Source organism: Phocoena sinus, chromosome 20, assembly GCF_008692025.1.
Source record: "Phocoena sinus isolate mPhoSin1 chromosome 20, mPhoSin1.pri, whole genome shotgun sequence".
Taxonomy (NCBI): domain Eukaryota; kingdom Metazoa; phylum Chordata; class Mammalia; order Artiodactyla; family Phocoenidae; genus Phocoena; species Phocoena sinus.
The window spans coordinates 48,451,713-48,471,186 of NC_045782.1; positions in this window are offsets into that span (position 1 = coordinate 48,451,713).

Genomic DNA, 19,474 nt, shown 5'->3' on the forward strand with positions numbered 1-19,474 from the left:
CTATAAATCCTTTGGGCACCATCGATAAACCCAGGGGTTTCAGGATTGATGGACCTGAGAACTGGGTTGCAAATCCCCCTGTGAATCAAATGCATGCTCTTGTTCACTCCCTTCATTTGCTGGGTTACTTCTTGTCTAAAAGAACCCAAACAAAGAAATGTCTGTCGCTCAGGTCACATGAAACAAGAGATTTTCATTACCCTCTTTAATCCTGCTGCTTTGGTGAGATAGTACGAAGATAAGTCCAAAGGACACATTTTCTTTTAAAAAGTCATTTTCCTGCTTCTTGTTGGCAAAAATCTCAGTGATAATCAGAGGAACTGCATTTGGAGGCAAGGAATGTTAGAACCAAAAGGCACCATGAAAATTCCGCTTTGCAGGTGAGTACAGGGTGGTCCAGAGGACGGCGGGAATGTCTAGTTTGACATGTCCAAGGCTGGGCCCCTGCTCATGCCGGGCAGCACCTTGCCAGCCCCCCAGCCTCCAGCTCTGCTTCTCCATCACCATAGGCCTTTGTGGCTCTTAACTGAGCAAGGAGAGTGGGACATGCCCCGGGTGCCAAAAGGTTCAGACGGATACTGAAAAAACTCCCTCCCCTCCTGTCCCCAGCAGTCTAGTTCTCCACTCTGGAAGCAACAAACTCAACCCCTTCCTAGGTTTTCTTCCGGGGCCTTTCTGTGCCTGAACCAGCAAGGATGCGTGGAGCGTTTCCTCCTGGTGCACCCTCCCGCTGGTTTCTTCTGGTCACACAAATGGTAGTGCACTAAGGCTGTTCTGCCTGCTGCTTTTTTTCCTCTTAGTTGTATGGCTCGAAGATTGCTCCCCAACAAGTGGATAGACCTACCTTGCTCCTTTGAATCTCTCCATGATATTCTGTAGTTGATGTATGGTAGTTTATATAAATAGATCCTGATTGACAGACGGTGAGTTGTTCCAATGTTTAGCTCTTGCTGCAAAGAGTAACATTTGTTTAAAATATCAAGTTTTTCTGTTCTCTGGACTGTGAGAGGGATGCAGGCCTGCAGCAGAAGTGTCCATGATGACTGCAGAAACAAAACACTGGTTGAAATGCTGTTAATCTAATCACAATGCACGGCCAGGTGCTGGAGCCCGGCTCCTTTGGCTGGGCATGTCCTCACAGGTTCTGTGAGCATCTGAAATAACTCCCAGTTATTTGAGATGACAGTGGTGACCACTGTCTTTTGAGGTATTTTCATAGAATATTCCTCTTCGGGGTGAAATCTTCTATTATACACGTCCTGGCTATGTAAGTGAAAGGGGCTGCTATCGACATCACCATTTCACATTTCTTGGGGTTTAGTACAAGTTGCATCCTGCAGTCGCTGCTTTTTAGAGTCTCATGTCTTAGTGTGAATGCTGCTGATGGGAGCACATGTCCCAGAATGAATGGCACATCAATGTACCCACGACTTCAGTAGACAGAGTTGGACAAGATAGTGAGGGCGCATCCAGATAGGAATTCACAAGGTGAATTTTGGGTTCAGAGGTGGTCATGAGACCATGCACACAGCAAATATTTTTTAGTGGCTCTTTTGGCCTGGCACTGTGTTAGGCTACCCTGTAAGAGTGAGGAACAGGGCTGGCAGGGACCCCAGCCAGCAGTGACAACAGAGCAGGGCCCACAGCCTCATTTGGGGGGTGGATTTTATCAGGTAGGATCCTCCAGAGAAACACCGATACAGAAATGCCAATACCTAAAGAGATGTATTGCAGGGAATTGGCTTATGCCATTGTGGGCTGCCTGGCAAATTGGAAATCTTAAGGCAGGCCGTCAGGAAGGGCAGGCTGGAATTCATGTTCACAGGCAAGATTTCTTCTTCCTCAGGGAAACCTCAGTTCTCTTCTTAAGGTCTTTCAACTGATTGGATGAGACCCACACAAATTATCCAGGAAAATCTCCTTTACCTCTAGTCAACGGATTGTAGATGTTAGTCACATCTACAAAATACTGTTGCAGAAACACCTAGTGTTTGTTTGAGCAACTGGGGGCAATAACCCAGCCAGGTGGACACATAAGATCTCCAAGGTAGTATGTTATTATGTGAAAAATCTAAGCATGGAGCAATATTGTATGAGTTTCCTAGAGCTGCCATATAAGCTACCACAAGCTTGATGACTTAATAGAAATTTATTGTCTCAAGGTTCTGAGGGCCAGAAGTCTGAAATCAAGGTGTCAGCAGGGCCAAGCTCCCTTTGAAGGCTCTGGGGGAAAATCCTTTCTTGCTGCTATTAGCTTCTGCAGGTGGTTGCCTGCAATCCTTAGCATCCCTTGGCAGAGAGACCATTCCATTCTCCTCCTCTATCTTCACATGGACTCCTTCCCTGCCTCTCTTCTGTCTCTCTGTGTCTCAAACCTCCCTCTCCTTTCTCTTGTAAAGACATTTTAAATCTTATAAGTCCAGTCATTGGTTGTAGGGCCCACCCTAAGTGCAGGATGCTCTTATCTTGACATCCTTAACTTAATCACATCTGCAAAGACCCTATTTCCAAATAAGGTCACGTTCACAGGTACTGGGGGTTAGGACTTGGACATGTCTATGTGGGGGCCATTATTTAGCCCTCTACAAATATATATGATATTACTTCTGTTGTGTAACCAAAAGGAATTTGTGTGTTGGTGCATGTATACAAATCTTTTGAGAGGATACTCAAGACATGCATAACAGTGGTTATTTTTGGGGGGCAGTGAAGAGGTTTTTTTTTTTTTTTAAGATTTATTATTTATTTATTTAATTATTTTTGGCTGTGTCGGGTCTTAGTTGTGGCACGTGGGATCTTCGTTGAGGCATGCAGGATCTTTCGCTGTGGCGTGCGGGCTTCTCTCTTGTTGTGGCGTGCGGGTTTTCTCTTCTCTAGTTGTGGTTTGCAGGCTCCAGGGCGTGTGGACTCTGTAGTTTGCAGCACTCAGGCTCAGTAGTTGTGGCACTCGGGCTTAGTTGCCCTGCGGCATGTGGGATCTTAGTTCCCTGACCAGGGATTGAATCTGCGTCCCCTGCATTGTAAGGTGGATTCTTTACCACTGGACCACCAGGGAAGTCTCTGAAGAGGTTTTTAATGATCAGTTTATGACCTTGTGAATATTTGAAAAATTTTACCTTGTGCATGTATAAATTTATATAAAATACTGTTTCGTGAGTTATCTAGCTTTTAAGCTCATGGATTACTTTGATCTTTGTTATAGTTTAATGTGTTTTTTAAAACTCAAATTTTATAAAAATTTTATATAATAAAAATATTCAGGCCCTAGTCTCCCCTCAGTATATTCTGATTTTTTTTTATTGTGGAGAAATATTAAAGAAGATTTAAATAAAAAAGATTGTTTGTTGGGAATTCCCTGGCGGTCCAGTGGTTAGGACTCTGAGCTTTCCCTGCTGAGGGTGCGGGTTCGATCCTTGGTCAGGGAAATAAGATCCCTTAAGCCGTTATGCGTGGCCAAAAGAAAGACTGTTTATAAGCTGGAAGATTTGCTATTTTTAAGATGTCAACATCCCCAACTCGATCTAAGGATTTAACACACTCGCAATCAAAATCTCAGCATACTTAAAAAAAAAGAAATTGACAAGCTAATTCTAAAAGGACCTGGAATCATCAAGACAATCTCAAGGGACTTCCCCTGTGGTCCAGTGGTTAAGAATCTGTCTTGCAATGCAGGAGACACTGGTTCGATCCCTGGTCGGGGAACTAAGATCCCACATGCCGCAGGGCAACTGAGCCCGTGAGCCACAACTACTGAGCCCGCATGCTCTGGAGCCTGCGCACCACAGCTAGAGAGAAGCCCGCATACTGCAAGTTGTGGCCCGTGTGCCACAACTAAGACCGGATGCAGCCAAAAGTAAATAAATAAATACTAAAAAAAAAAAGACAATCTCAAAAAGAACAAGGTAGGAGGACTCACAATTCAAGGTCTGGCTAGTTCACTGCTGTGGCCCCACTGTGTAGAGAGGGCTCAGGCACAAAAGACACTCAAAAACTTGTTGAATGAATGAAGAAGGTACTTCCTGCCACTCAAAGGTAAAGATGGCCAGGGAAGGACTTGGGTACAGTGGCGCTGCGGCAGGAGAGACTTAGAGGCCAGGGCTCATCCACGGGCTTGGTGGAGTTTGCCTCAGGCCACCTGCCGGAGAGGCAGCAGCAGATTGGAGCTGACTTCTGATGCTTTCACTACATGTGGGGCACATATCAACCTCATCCTCATCCTCACGTGGAGGAGACAAAGACCAGATACAGGGTCCATGGCTGAGACAGTGGTATGAGCAGTTTATGTACTGCCATGGGACCTGCAAAAGGATGGCAGGTGCAGTGTGTACCAGGGGACAGTGTGTACAAGGGATAGTATGTACCAGGGGACTATTCACCATGGGGCACTGTGTACCAGGGGATGGCATGACCCAGGGGCAGTGTGTACCAGGGGACAGCATGTACAAGGGGACAGTATGTACTAGGGACAATGTGTATGGGGTGACAGTACACGCCAGCCTGCAGCCCAGCCCATTTACTTGTAGTGACATTAGCATGATTCCTTCTGATCAAAGTTTATCACTCTTTCTGGTTCGAAAAATCCCATGAAAACATTCAAACATTTTTATGACTCTGACATGAATTGCCAAAATGTCCACGGAAAGAATTACCCCAACTTCCCGCATTCCCCAGGTGTACACAACCTCCCTCTCACTTTCACAGGCTCATTCAGGCCTTTTCAGCTTGATGACCTCCTGCGAGTACATGAGGGTTTCTTGGTTTATTTAATTTGTGTATTGTTCTTTAATTGTTTCTTGATTTAAATTCCTTCCCATCAGGGTATAAACCCTCAAGGGTGGGAATGGAATTGGTACGTCCCTAAATCCACCACACCACCTGGCACAGAACTGTAACCCCAGCCTTAGCCATAAAAATTAATAATTTGAAGGTAGGCATGGGGCAAATTCATCCCAGGAAAGAGCATATTAGTGATTTTAACCCCTCAAGTCCTCAATTAAATTAAAAATCAATTTAGAAGGCCCTGGTAAAAGTTGGGTGACTATGTGAAACCAGCCCTCATGCGCCGTGGGTGGGAATGCAAATGGCTTCATTGTTTCTGGAAAGTAATTTGCTAATGCGATTCCAGATCCTTAACATCAGTCATGCCCTTCTGTTATCCATTTGCCTAAGGAAAAAAAAATCAGAGATGTACAGAAAGATTTATTTATGTCCTGATTTGTTCACTGCAGTAGAGCTTATCATTAAATTGGAAATAGCTCAATGTCCAGCACAGCGGGCAGCTGACTTAAATGGAGTGTGCTGTGCTCATCCAAGGAGATTCTCTATGATCCTTAAAATACAAGTTTTAGGAGATCTTTTTAAATGACATGGTGGAAACCATGTGTAATGTTAGATTAAAAAATGCAGATTAAATAAACAGGTGCAGTGTGGTCTCAATATTATAAAAATATCTATATAGATGCATCTAAAAAACGAGTGGAGAGAAATAATAAAAATACTTTATGTGAGATTAAAGTTAGTTTTTTGATGCTTCTTATACTTGTCTATATTTTCCAAGATTTCTGCGATGAGTACACATTATGCTTATAGTCAGCATCTCTGAACTCAGATGCTCAAATTCGGACAGTTGGGTGGCTGGGTGGCAGGGTGGCAGGGGTGGGAGGGGGCAGACTCGAGAAGGACAGACTTTTTGAGTAAGAGAGGTAGAAATTATGAGAGGGAAGAAAAGTGAAGAGGTGCTGGCTTAATTTTTAAAAAATCATTAAAAAATTGTGCACCAGAACAAAGAAAGCTGTTGCATCTTAATAAGTTACAGCCCGTCAAGTTTTTCTTTTCATGAATTTTAACGCAGGAGAGGTAGCATTAAAATGCAACAAGTAGCAGGACTTCCCTGGTGGTCCAGTGGCTAAGGCTCTGTGCTCCCAGTGTAGGAGGCCGGGGTTCGTTCCCTGGTAAGGGAGCTAGATCCCACATGCTGCAACTAGGAGATTGCATGCTGCAACTAAAGATCCCGCACGCGGCGACAAAGATTCTTCGTGCCGCAACTAAGACCCGGCATAGCCAAAAAAAAAAAAAAAAAAGCAGCAAGTGGTAAGTATCACAACTAGAATAATTAAGGAGAGAACAGTTGCCGCTGAGACTCTTAGATATCCTTCTGAGGAATCACAGACCCAGCGGGCATGAAAGGTCTCAGAGGACCAGACCCTGGTACTTTTGATGTCTTGATGGAGCATCTTGTTTCCCTGGCAGGATGTATCTGTATGCTTGGCTCCCTAGCCCTGGTTCTGGGGAGAGCACCCACCTCCCTTTGGGGTGCCAACCCTCACTCTCCGTGTGGTTGGGTGTGCGTTGGCTGTGGGGCTGGACATGCATCCTGGGAGCTTATGCAGCTCCTGGCTTGGGGATGGCCGTGACTCAAGCTGGGGCAGTTACAGCCCTCCCCCGGCCTTCACCTAAGGACCCTGCGGGAGGGTCTTGCTTCCTCTGAGGTGGCTAAATTGGAGGGATGTTTGTCATGCCCTTCCCCCGCGCCCCTTGGTAAGCGTTTCTACTGAGAGACACTGAAGCCAGCACACAGAGAAAGGCAGGCTAAGAAGGAGAGAATGAGAAATAGAGAAAAATAGAGAGAAACCTGGGACAAACCCAGAGTATCCACCGGGGCCTTCCTAGTTGGGACATCCCTCTGGTGGTCCAAGCTAGTATGAATTGGGTTTCTGCCCCCTCCTGTCAACCCAAGACTCATTTCAACTTCTCATCAAACATTTGTAAAACTTGATGTTCTAGGCCACAAAGAATATCAAATTCCAAAAGTGGAAACCATATGGGCCCCATTCTCTGATCACGAGGTAATAAAACAGGAGACTAACCAAAAAGGGGGGCTGTCTAGAAAGAATCTAAACAAACACATCACAGAAGCAGACATCACCATCAACAGGCACCTCAGAAGATGCTCCATGTCACTGCTCATTAGGGACACACACGGTAAAACCACACCTCTGCCGAGCAGACACAGTTTAGAAGACTGACAATAGCAAGCTCTGGTGAGGGTGTGGGGAAGCTGGAACCTGCACACGCTGCTGGGGGGAAGGCAGAATGGTTCGGCCGCTCTGGGGATCAGTTTGGCGGTTTCTTAAAAGTACATAGACACTTACCATATGACCTGGAAATCCCCCTACGTATCTATCCAAGAGAATTGCAAACACATGTCCGCATGAATCTTGTATGTGAATGCTCATAGCAGCTTCATTTGGAATAGCCAAATGCCCGTCAGCTGGTAAATGAATAAACAAGTTTTGGTACAACCATCCTAGGGACGGCTGCTCGCAACTAAAAAGAAGGGATTACTGATGAAAGAAACAACACGGACACGTCTCAACGTCTTACGCTCAGTGAAAGAAGCCAGACACAAAGGACTACATATATGTGCTTTCTTTTCTATGAAATTCTAGAAAAGGCAAAACTTACAGGCACAGGAAGCAGATCAGTGGCTGCCTGAGCCAGGGGTGGGGGCTGTCTGCAGAAGGCACGTGGGATTTTTGGCAGGATGCTCCCCAAACTGGACTGGGGATGTGGTCCTAAAGTCTCTCTTCACTGTCCTAGGATTTCCTCTGCCTCTCTCATGGGACAGCCATACAACAGAATGCCTTACGGTCATAAAAAGTGCTGTAGAATTTTTTTTTTTCTTGTCCTGGGCAGACAGACGTGTTAAGTTTTTTAAAAAGCAGACTATAAAGCTATATACACAAAATGATTCCATATTTGTTAACTATGTCCACAAAAGGCTGGAAATACATTTGTCTAATTTTTTGCTTATTTTTTAAAATCGTGTCTGCTCAAGGAATGTGTATTGCTTACATAATGAACAAATAGAAAAGGTATTTGTAAGGAAGCCTGGAGAGGGACTTCCCTGGTGGTCCAGTGGTTAAGACTCCGCGCTCCCAATGCAGGGAACTAGATCCCTCATGCCGCAACTGAAAGATCCCGCACGTGGCAACGGGGATCCCGTGTGCCGCAACTAAGACCCGGCGCAGACAAATAAAAAAAAACCCAGAAAGTCTGGGGACCCTCCACTCTGGTCTTTTCTTCCATCGTCTTCTGTATCCTAAAACTTAATTATGGTGGTGGTTGCACAACTATGTACATTTATCAGAACGGGTAGAACTGTTTAAAATGGGGGTATTTTATTGTATTTAAGCCATATCCCCCAAAGCAGAAACTAGTGAAACCGGAGAAATCTGAAGAAGGTTTGTGGATTGTACCAATGTCTATTTCCTGGTTGTGATATTGTGCTATAATCATGCAAGATATCAACTTTGAGAGAGGCTGGCAACCACCAGAAGCTGGAAGAGGCAATGAAGAGTCCTCTTCTAGAGCCTTCAGAGGGAATGTGCCCATGCCGACACCTTGATTTCAGACTTCTGGTGTCTGGAGCCGTGAGAGGATAAATTTCTGTAAGTTTTAAGCCATGTGGTTTGCTGTACTTTGTTATAGCAACCCCGGGAAACTCATACAGAGGACTTTGAGCCCCTGATGGTAGTGACATTTGAATCAGTGTGGAGGGATGGTTAGGCAATGAGAGGTGTCAGACTAATTGGTAATCTTTTAGGAAAAAAAATAATAAAGTTGTACACTTTACACTGACACACAAATTTTAAAAATATCAGATGGATAAAAGCTTAACTTTTTTTTTTTTTTTTTTTTTTTTTTTTCGGTACGCAGGCCTCTCACTGTTGTGGCCTCTCCCATTGCGGGGCACAGGCTCCGGACGCGCAGGCCCAGTGGCCATGGCTCACAGGCCCAGCCGCTCCGCGGCATATGGGATCTTCCCGGACCGGGGCACGAACCTGTGTCCCCTGCATCGGCAGGCGGACTCTCAACCACTGTGCCACCAGGGAAGCCCCTAAGCTTAACTTTTTTAAAAAAGTAAGGCTATGACAGAAGAAAATATAGGAAAGATAAATTTGTTTACTCATGGAAAGTCCTTTCTAAGCATAATACAAATGTCATTAAAATAAAAAAGATGAGTAACTATAAAGATGCATTAAAAAGCAAATGCGGGAATTCCTTGTTGGTCCAGTGTTTGGGACTTGGGGCTTTCACTGCTGGGGCGTGGGTTCAATCCCTGGTCAGGGAATTATGATCTTGCAGGCCTGGTGGTGCAGTCAAAAAAAAAAAAAAAAAGAAAAAAGAAAATGCAGTGCTGAAGCTTGGTTGGGTCTTGCTTTGAAAAAGAAATTTTGGGGCTTCCCTGGTGGCGCAGTGGTTGGGAGTCCGCCTGCCGATGCGGGGGACGCGGGTTCGTGCCCCGGTCCGGGAGGATCCCACGTGCCGCTGAGTGGCTGGGCCCGTGAGCCGTGGCCGCTGAGCCTGTGCGTCCTGAGCCTGTGCTCCGCAGCGGGAGAGGCCGCAGCAGACCCGCGTACCGCAAAAAAAAAAAAAAAAGAAATTTTGGGGACAGCTGGGAAAATTTGAATCTTGATTGAATATTAGATGAGATGGAGAATTATTTTTCATTTTCTCAGGTGTGATAGTGGTTTTGCAGCTAGGTAGGAGGCGAGCCTGGTTCTCAGGCAATGTATATTGAGGTGTTTAGTGGGGAAATGCCATCAACACCTATAACTTCTTTTCATATGAATCGGCAAAAACAAATTGATAAAACAAATGTGGCAAAATGCTGAGAATTAAGTGGAGAATACCCAGGTGTTCATGAGCTCGTCCTTCAACTTCGCTGTATGTTTGACATTTTTTATCATAAAAAGGTAGTGAGAAAAATGAAATTATAAGTGGACAGGATGTTCACATCCATGCTTTATTCTTTAGAGAAATAAAAACAGATATACACTATAATATGTAAAATAGATAAAAAACAAGGACCTACTGTATAGCACAGGGGACTATATTCAATATCCTGTAGTAACTTATAATGGAAAGGAATCTGAAAAAGAATAGATATATATTTTTATGTATAACTTAATGACTTTGCTGTACACCTCAAACACTGTAAACCAACTGTACTGCAATTTAAAAACAGAAATAAAAAAAAGAGGTCCTGGGGATTCCCTGGTGGTCCAGTGGTTAGGACTGTGTGTTCTCACTGCCAAGGGCTCAGGTTCAATCCCTGGTCAGGGAAATAAGATCCCACAAGCTGTGCAGCGTGGCCAAAAAAACAAAAACAAAAACAGAGAGACTCCAAGAAAAAAATGGGCAAAGAGACAAATAAAGAGGCAATTTGCAGAAGAAAAGTTAAGAAAAAAAGTTAAGATGGTAAAGAAATACATGGAAAAGATGATCCCATCCTAGTAATAATCAAATAAATGCAAATTAAAATATCAATTACAGCATCTATTTTCACCCATCAGATTGTCAACAATTTTTTTTTTCCGGGCCCACTATGCAGCATGCAGGATATGCGGCATGCACACTGTGCCCACTGCATTGGAAGCGCAGAGTCTTAACCGCTGGACCACCAGGGAAGACCCAACAGTTTTTTTTTTTTTTAATAAATTTATTTATTTATTTATTTATTTTTGGCTGTGTTGGGTCTGCATTGCTGCGCATAGGTTTTCTCTGGTTGCGACGAGCAGGGGCTACTCTTCGTTGCAGTGCGCACGCTTCTCATAACGGTGGCTTGTCTTTGTTGCCGAGCATGGGCACCTGGGCCGTGTGGCTCACGGGCTTAGCTGCTCTGCGGTATGTGGGATCTTCCCGGACCAGGGCTCGAACCCGTGTCCTCTGCATTGGCAGGCGGATTCTAAACCACTGCACCACCGAACAAGTGCCGACCCAACAGTTTTTTTCTTTTTTTTGTGGTACGCGGGCCTCTCACTGCTGTGGCCGCTCCCGCTGCGGAGCACAGGCTCCGGACGCGCAGCCCCGGCGGCCATGGCTCATGGGCTCAGCCGCTCCGCGGCACGCGGGATCCTCCCGGACCGGGGCACGAACCCGTGTCCCCTGCATCGGCAGGCGGACTCTCAACCACTGCGCCACCAGGGAAGCCCCGACTCAACAGTTTTAAAAATTGATACTACAGAAGCATTTAAGGACAAATGGTGAGGATGTAGGGAGGGATACAAGCTCAAGCGTGGGTTGGCTGCATGCAGTCAGCCTTGGCCATTAACAGAGACCCCGAAAGGAGGGAAGAAAACTTTGTTCCAGGGGCCCCATTTGAAAAACAAACACAGTTTTCTTTTTAAATTTTTCATTTATTTATTTTTTAAAAAACATCTATCTTTATTTATTTACTGGCCGAGCCATGTGGCATGTGGGATCTTAGTTCCCTGACCAGGGATCGAACCCACACCCTTCTCAGTGAATGCACGGAGTTCTAACCTCTGGACCACCAGGGAATTCCCCACATTTTTCCTGATTATGAAAGTAAAACATATTCCATAGAAAATACATGAACATTTAGATAGAATAAAGATCACCTAGAAAAAGGGCAATATTAATATACTTATATAATTGCTTCTTCCTTACTACTTTATATGGTTTATAATCTTTATCCTTTCTTCACTTAATGTTACACCAGGAGCATTTTCCCATAAAAAGAAAGTTCTCTGCAAACGTAACTTTACATGATGGCACAGTTGTCCCTGGATAATTGTCATTATTGAGCACTTACATGCCAGGGACTGTGACAACAGTTTATAGAGATGATTGTGTTTAATTCTTGTCTCACACTAGTGTTTAATTCTTGTCTCACACTAGTCCAAGAAGCAGGTAAAATTATTATTTTTAAGATTTTTTAAATTTTTGGCTGTGTTGGGTCTTCTTTTCTGTGCGAGGGCTTTCTCCAGTTGTGGCAAGTGGGGGCCACTCTTCATTGTGGTGCGCGGGCCTCTCACTGTTGTGGCCTCTCTTGTTGCGGAGCACAGGCTCCAGACGCGCAGGCTCAGTAGTTGTGGCTCACGGGCCTAGTTGCTCAGCGGCATGTGGGATCTTCCCAGACCAGGGCTCGAACCCATGCCCCCTGCATTGGCAGGCAGATTCTCAACCACTGCGCCACCAGGGAAGCCCAGATAAAATTATTATTCCCACTTGAGCAACTTTAGATTTCCTACTTTGGCTTGTGACCCCTTCCTGCATCTTCCGGGCCAGCGGTGCAGCATTGTCTGTTGCTTCCTCTGACCCCTGCTTCCCCCCTCACATCTCCTCCTCTGACTCCCACCCTCCGGCCTTCCTCGTTCACTTATAAGGACAGCTGTGATTACATGGGCCTGCCCGGATAATCTGGGATCATCTCCTATCTCAAGGCCCTTACCTTTATCACGTCTGCACAATCACCTTTGCCTTGTAAGACAGCATATTCACAGGCTCTGGGCTTTCAGGTGTGGACATCTCCGGGGGCTGTTATTCTGCCCACCACGCTTGTCCACGTGACACAGTGTAAGCGATGGAGGCCAGATTCCTCCCTGCTGACACATTGTGATCTATTCAACCTCTGCAAACTGTTGGCTGGTTAGATTATTTCCAGTTGTTTTAACATTGAATAAATAATGCTGGATAAGCATTTTTGAATAGAAAACATTTTGTAATTGGAATTATTTCCTTATGGTATGTTTTCTTGGAGGGAATCTTGGGATCAAAGGGTATAATAATTTCTGTTGCTCTTGATACTAAGGGCTGTCCAAAACGATTGGCCACTGCCCACCACCAGTAGCACCATATTTATCAGAGAATTCTAGCTCACATTTTTGTCTTAGAGCAGGAACAGCAAAAAGTGAATCCAGTTGGCATGGAGACCAAGTGCCGAGGCGGAGGGCTTCTGCTCAGGTCGCGGGCTGAAAATTGCTGTTCTCAGGTGGAATGTGGCCCATAGATCTCCTTTATTTTGCTTGTACGCTTTAAAAAATGTATACATAATTCACCAAGATAAAATTCACCATTGTAAAGTATACGATCCAATGGTTTTTAGTATATTAATAAGGTTGTACAGCCATCATCACAGTCAGTTTAGAGCATTTCCACCAACCCCCAAAGAAACTCTGAACCCGCCAGTGGTCACTCTCCATCCTCCCCCACCCCCGACCACCCAGCCCCTGGAAACCGCTAACCTACTTTCTCTCTCTATGGAGTTTCCTCCTCTGGAATTTCATATAAATGGAATCATACGGTATGTGGCCTTTTGTGTCTGGCGTCTTTCGCTGAGCACCACGTTTTCAGGGTTCACGTTCGGCGTGTGATGTGTCTGCTTCGGGGAGTAATATTCCACCACCTGGACGTGCTACATCCTGGATGTGCTACATGCTGCTTATCCACTCATCCACTGATAAGACCTTTGGGTTGTTGTCACTTTTTAGCTGTTACAAATAATGCTGTTGTGAGCCTCTGTGTGCAAGTCTTTCTTTGAACGCCCATTTTCCATTTTCTGGGGTATACACCCAGGAGTGGAATTGAGGGATTTTGTGGAATTCTCTGTTTACCTTTTTTTTTTTTTTTCAGTATGAGGGCCTCTCACTGTTGTGGCCTGTCCCGTTGCGGAGCACAGGCTCCGGACGCGCAGTCTCGGCGGCCATGGCTCACGGGCCCAGCCGCTCCGCGGCATGTGGGATCCTCCCGGACCGGGGCACGAACCCGCGTCCCCTGCGTCGGCAGGCGGACTCTCAACCACTGCGCCACCAGGGAAGCCCCCTCTGTTTACCTTTTGGAGGAGCGCAGTGGCTGCACCATTTTACATCCCCACCAGCAACGCACAGCTTCCAATTTCTCCACATGCTCAACGCTTCTTATTTTCCGTTTTTTAAATTCTAGCCATCCTAGTGGATGTGAAGTGGTGTCTCATCGTGGTTTTGATTTGATCTCCCTAATGTACACATGTTCTTTTTAATTGGAGCTAGTCATCTCTTGAAAAACTGTAAAAGTCAGGTAACCCTGGGTGGATTCCCCCCGACAGGCTCCTGCATGCACCTGCTTTCTCTCTCACTCCTGTTTGCCATTCTGGACTTAGGGGCTTACCCAGCCCGGATGGCAACTCCCATGGAGGGTGGGGTGCTGCTCGCTCGGTGCTGTCTCCAGACACTGGATGCCCAGCCGGGAGTGGGTCTGGGCCCCTCCCCCTGGTGGCGCCTCTCCCTGGCGGGCTCCTGATTCAGCCTCTTTGGGTGCTGTGTGGTGTTGATTGTTCTGCAGGTTTCTCTCTTACAGGCCGCAGGAGACGATGAAGTAAGGCCTGGATCAATGAGGCAGCTGGGAGATGCATTTAGCTAAGTGGCTGCGTTAGTCCACTCAGGCTGCTAGAACAGAACACCATAGACTGGGTGGCTTATAAAAAACAGACATTTATTTCTCACAGTTCTGGAGGCTGGAGTCCAAGATTGGGGTTCCAGGGTTCTGGCGAGGGACCTATTCGGGGTTCCAATCTGCAGGCTTCCTGTTGCATCCTCACATGGTGGGAAGCGGGTGAGAGAGGGCTCTCAGGTCTTTTATATGAGCACACTAACCTTGTTCATGGGGGCTCCACCCTCATGACAATATCACCTCCCAAAGGCCCCCTGCTCCTAATACCATCACATTAGGGGTTAGGATTTCCACATATGAACTTTGGTGGGGACACAGGCATTCAGTCCACGACACTGTGATTGGTTCAAAGTTCAGTGACTCTTGTTTCATGAAAACCTGCCCAGGGCCAGGGCAGGTGGCTTCTCTGACAGATGCCCTCTGAACTTTTTTGGAAAGGCTAAACCACCTAGCTGGCTGGCAGGGTTCAGCCCTCAGAGCTACGAGAGTGGGAATTGCTTGTAGGAAATGAGCTAGTGCTCACTTGGAGGCTGGGATGAGGCCTGGGCCTCCAGAGGCCGGCACAGCTGGATTCAGGTTTGGAATTCGCCCCGAGTTGGGAGGGATTTAGCAGTAGATGCCGCTTGGGGTGACGTCAGGACTGAGAGTCACTTGGGCCTCAGTGAATGTTAGATGTCATTACGACATCTCATTATTACATCATTGTATGCCTGCTCCAAAAATAACTTGTCAAGGTGAAGGCACAGAGCAGAATATAGTAAAATGTCAGAGAGTAGAATAGAGCTGGAGGAGAGGCCCCAGATATGGGAGCCATGTGGTCTTCCACACCAACAAGTGGGGCTACCATATGCTCCCCGGCAGGCAAGGGGGCTTTCTGCCACCTCTCCCCACACCCAGACTTGGAGGGATTTCTGCCCAGGCCTTGCCCAGGGTCGGTGGCAGGGTGTCCACTCTGAAATGAGCACAGGGCTGGAGCAGGGCCCTTCCCATCTTCTCTGCCACCTGAAAATGTCTGCTCTGGGGCTGGACACGCAGGCAGCATCGATAGTAGAAGCAGCAGGAGGGGAATGGGTGTCCACTGTGCTAGTTTCTCTGAGACGGAGGAGTTTCCAGGGTAGTGGGTTGAATCGTGTCCCCGATGTGTCCAAGTCTTAATCCTGGGGGACCTGTGAATGTGGCCTTATTTGGAACAAGGGTCTTTGAATATGTGGTTAAGTCAAAGATCTCGAGATGAGATCACCCTGAATTTGAGCTGGGCCCTAAATCCAATGTCAGGTGTCCTCATATGGGGAAGGAGAGGGGAATTTGGGACACAGACACAGGAAGAAAGCTGTGTGCCGGCGATGCAGAGATTGGAGTGATGTGTCTACAAGCCAAGGATTGTTGGTAAACCCAGAAGCTGGAAGAGGCAAGGATGGACTCCCTCTCAGCCTCCAGAAAAAAACAACCTGCCAACCTTGATTTCATATCTCTGGCCTCCAGAACAATGGGTTTCTGTTGTCTTAAGCCCTCCAGATTGTGGGAATTTGTTACGGCAGCCCTAGAAAACTAACACAGCTTGTGTGAGGGCCTTTCAGTGCTAGAACTGGGAGAATCCTGCACAAACAGAAGGGTTGGTCAGCCTGGTGCTGGAAATATCCACCATGTTTTTTGTTTTTTTAAAATTTATTTATTATTACTTTTTTATTGTCTTCTCTTTTTATTTATTTAATTTTTGGCTGCATTGGGTCTTCGTTGCTGTGCGTGGGTTTTCTCTAGTTGCGGCAAGTGGGGGCTACTCTTCGTTGCTGTGCGCGGGCTTCTCATTGTGGTGGCTTCTCTTGTTGCGGAGCACAGGCTCTAGGTGCGCGGGCTTCAGTAGTTGTGGCGCATGGGCTTAGTTGCTCCGCGGCATGTGGGATCTCCCCGGACCAGGGCTTGAACCTGTGTCCCCTGCATTGGCAGGAGGATTCTTAACAACTGCACCACCAGGGAAGTCCCAGCCACCATGTTTTTTAAACTTGAGTCAAAACACATGAGACAGCTCTGGCTCAGATGGCATTTTGAGTTTCTCTTAGATCGGGACTGGTCACTTTTCTACATCTCAGCTCCCCCTTCTGTCTGTCTCTCTGGTATCCAGCTTTAGGTAGCATTTGGGCCCTCCTGTTTAGGTTGGCCATGGCTTCCAGGGAGCAGGAATGGGCAGGGGGTGCCTGTCACCCCCTCAGTAGCCCTGTATCTCTTTGGGAATGTGCAATCACACCGTGTCTCAGCTTCCCTCCTTTGAAAAGAGGAGATTCTTCCGGCCTGGGTTATATAGATGATCCGGCTTCCAGCTGAAAGTTGCAGCAGATGACAAAGTGCCAAGTGGTCCTCATCTTCCTGGGGCTTGTTTCTGAGCTGGGAGGCACTGGTGGTTTCATTTAGGAAAGAAACAGCCAACATCTGGAGGCAGCGGGAGCCCAGAAGCCCCGTCCTGGGAGGAGAGCTGAGCTGTCCCCACAGAGAATGTCTGCTTGCTTCCTTTTTCCTATTTCCTGCCTGATCAGATCAGCAGACCCACTGACTATCTAACCAGTGAGACTGCCTGAGAGAAAGGAAGTGTTCCACACTTCCCACCACCCAGACCCCATCTTCCTGGTTGTCCACACAGGTGCCTGGGGGGACTGCAGCACCCACCCTGGGGCGCAGCTGCGGGCACCTCCTCCCTGCCCCCTAGGGACAGACTTTGCAGCTGTAAAGCCAACAGCCAGGAGAATCATTTTGCCCTGGACACAGGTGGGGTCTCACCTGGATTCATCCCAAACTCTCCTGCCCTTCTCACTATAGTCGATCCCAGGAAACCTCCTCTGATGTTCTGGAAGCCTCCCAGGAACCCCCCAGAGTCCTTTATCTCCATCTCCAGCAACACAGAGTTGTTTGGCTGGAGATGTATTGTTAGTTACACCTGGCCCGAGGCCTTCCCCTGGTCGAGGCCTCTTGAACACAAGCAAGAATTCCTTTTGATCTCACAGTTTCTCAAGTGCAAGTATTTAGAAATGACTCTTGTCCTGAAGCAGGTGGCCAAGTGCCAGGAGGCCGGGCAAGACAGAGGAGTTGGGTGGGCTGGGGAGGGATGCAGATTCCCCCCGAGGCTGGGTGCAAAGGAGGGGACTAGTTTGCACGTTGGGGGTTGGGGGGCGAGGAGATTTACTCTTTCAAGAGTCTGGTCTTATATTTTCCTTACATCTTGTGTTGTCCATATATATAAAAGTAATGTGTGCTCACCATAAAAGATATATTTCTATTTTGTGTATTTAACATATACATAAAATATTTCAAATGTGTTTTTATATACTGTGTTTTCCATATATATATACACACACACACACACACACACACACACGTAATACATGCTCATGGTAAGAACATATTTATAGCTTGTCTTTTTGAGTATTTTTAATATATTGTGATTTTTGTACATATAAAGTAACATATGCTCACAGTAAAAATAACTTGTAAAATTGAGATATAGCTTACATATACTAAAGAGTACAGATCTTAAGGAACTAGCTCAGTATATTTTCACATTATGTATGTATCTTTGTAATCACCACTCAGCTGGAGGATGCTGAGGCAAAATCTCCTTTGGGGCCCCCCCCGACCCAAGATGTCACCTCTATTCCAACTTCTAACACCATAAATTAGTTTGCCTGTTTTAGAATTTCATGTAATTAGAATCATACAGGATGTCCTCTTTGCTGTCTAGCTTTTTTTTCTTTTTGGCTGCACTGCGTGGCTTGCAGGGATCTTAGTTCCCCCGACCAGGGGTTGAACTGGTGCCCCCTGCAGTGGAAGTGAGAAGTCCTGATCACCTGACGGCTAGGGAATTCCCTGTCTGGCTTATTTCACTCAGCATTAGTCTGTAAGGTTCAGATAGTTCACTTTTATTACTGAGTAGTATCCCATTGAATGTCTACCCCACGAATTTACTCATTGTCTTGTTGATGGAATTTGGGTAGTTTTCAAGTGTTAGACATTGCAAATAATGCTGCTGTAAACGCCTCATAAAGTATTTTTGCAGGCTCATGTGAAGTGTGTGGGTCAAAGGATATATAAAATCTTCAAGTTTGATAGATGAAGCCAAATTGTTCTTCCAGAAACTTTCACCAATGCCCACGCCCACCAACATTAGGTGAAAATGCTTTTATTCAACTTTAAAATAGATCCCCCCACCCCCCGCCCCCCGCGATAGCATCTCATTTTGCTTTGTGTTGCTTTAGTTATGAGCGAGAGGCTGAACACCTCTTGGATTTGCTGGCCATTAATATACTTCTTTTTTGAGAATTGTCTAAATATTTTATTCAAATCCTTACTATTACGTCATTCATCTTTTTAAAATTGTATTTGCGACCACTCTTTGTATATTGAAGAAATTAGGACCTTGTATTTGAAAAGCATGGAAAGGAAATAATTTTATACCTACAGCAAAACACAGGAGTTTCTACTGGTGTTAGTTTCGAAACTCAACTGTCGAGCCACACTCTTCCTTTGCTTGTATACCTTGATCACACTGTATCAAAATGAGGAGTTTAAGTTTAATTTTGGTAAGTGCTTTAGAATAAAATAAACCCAGAACTGGGAGGCACCATCATTTCTCCATCTTATTTCCAGGGATGACTTCACCAATTTACCACAGCATGGTTTCCCTTTGAGCCTAGACTGGGTCTCAGAAACCTTCCTAACCCAAAGCTCCATGTGGCCCGTGGTGTCTTGCGTTGGCATGAGTTGAAACCTCTGTGCCTCCACGATGGAATGTCACTGACTCCTGGAAGTTACCTGAATGCAGTGATGCACAGTAGAGGTCGGGGTAGTACCGGTTTCACCAGGCTGAGGGCAGGAGTTTGGAGCTCCGGGCAGGGGATGCAGGGATTCTGCCTAGAAAGCTGTGCACGGCCATAGTAGGTTCTCACTAAAGAGTTGATGGAGGGCTTCCCTGGTGGCGCAGTGGTTGAGAGTCCGCCTGCCGATGCAGGGGACACGGGTTCGTGCCCCGGTCCGGGAAGATCCCACGTGCCACATAGCGGCTGGGCCCGAGAGCCACGGCCGCTGGGCCTGCGTGTCCAGAGCCTGTGCTCCGCAATGGAAGAGGCCACAACAGTGAGAGGCCCGCGTACCACAAAAAAAAAAAAAAAAAAAAAAAAAAAGAGTTGATGGAATGTTGGTGATGAGCTTATGTGTGCATTTTGAAGGTGAGGACGGCGAGAAGGAGAGATTGGTG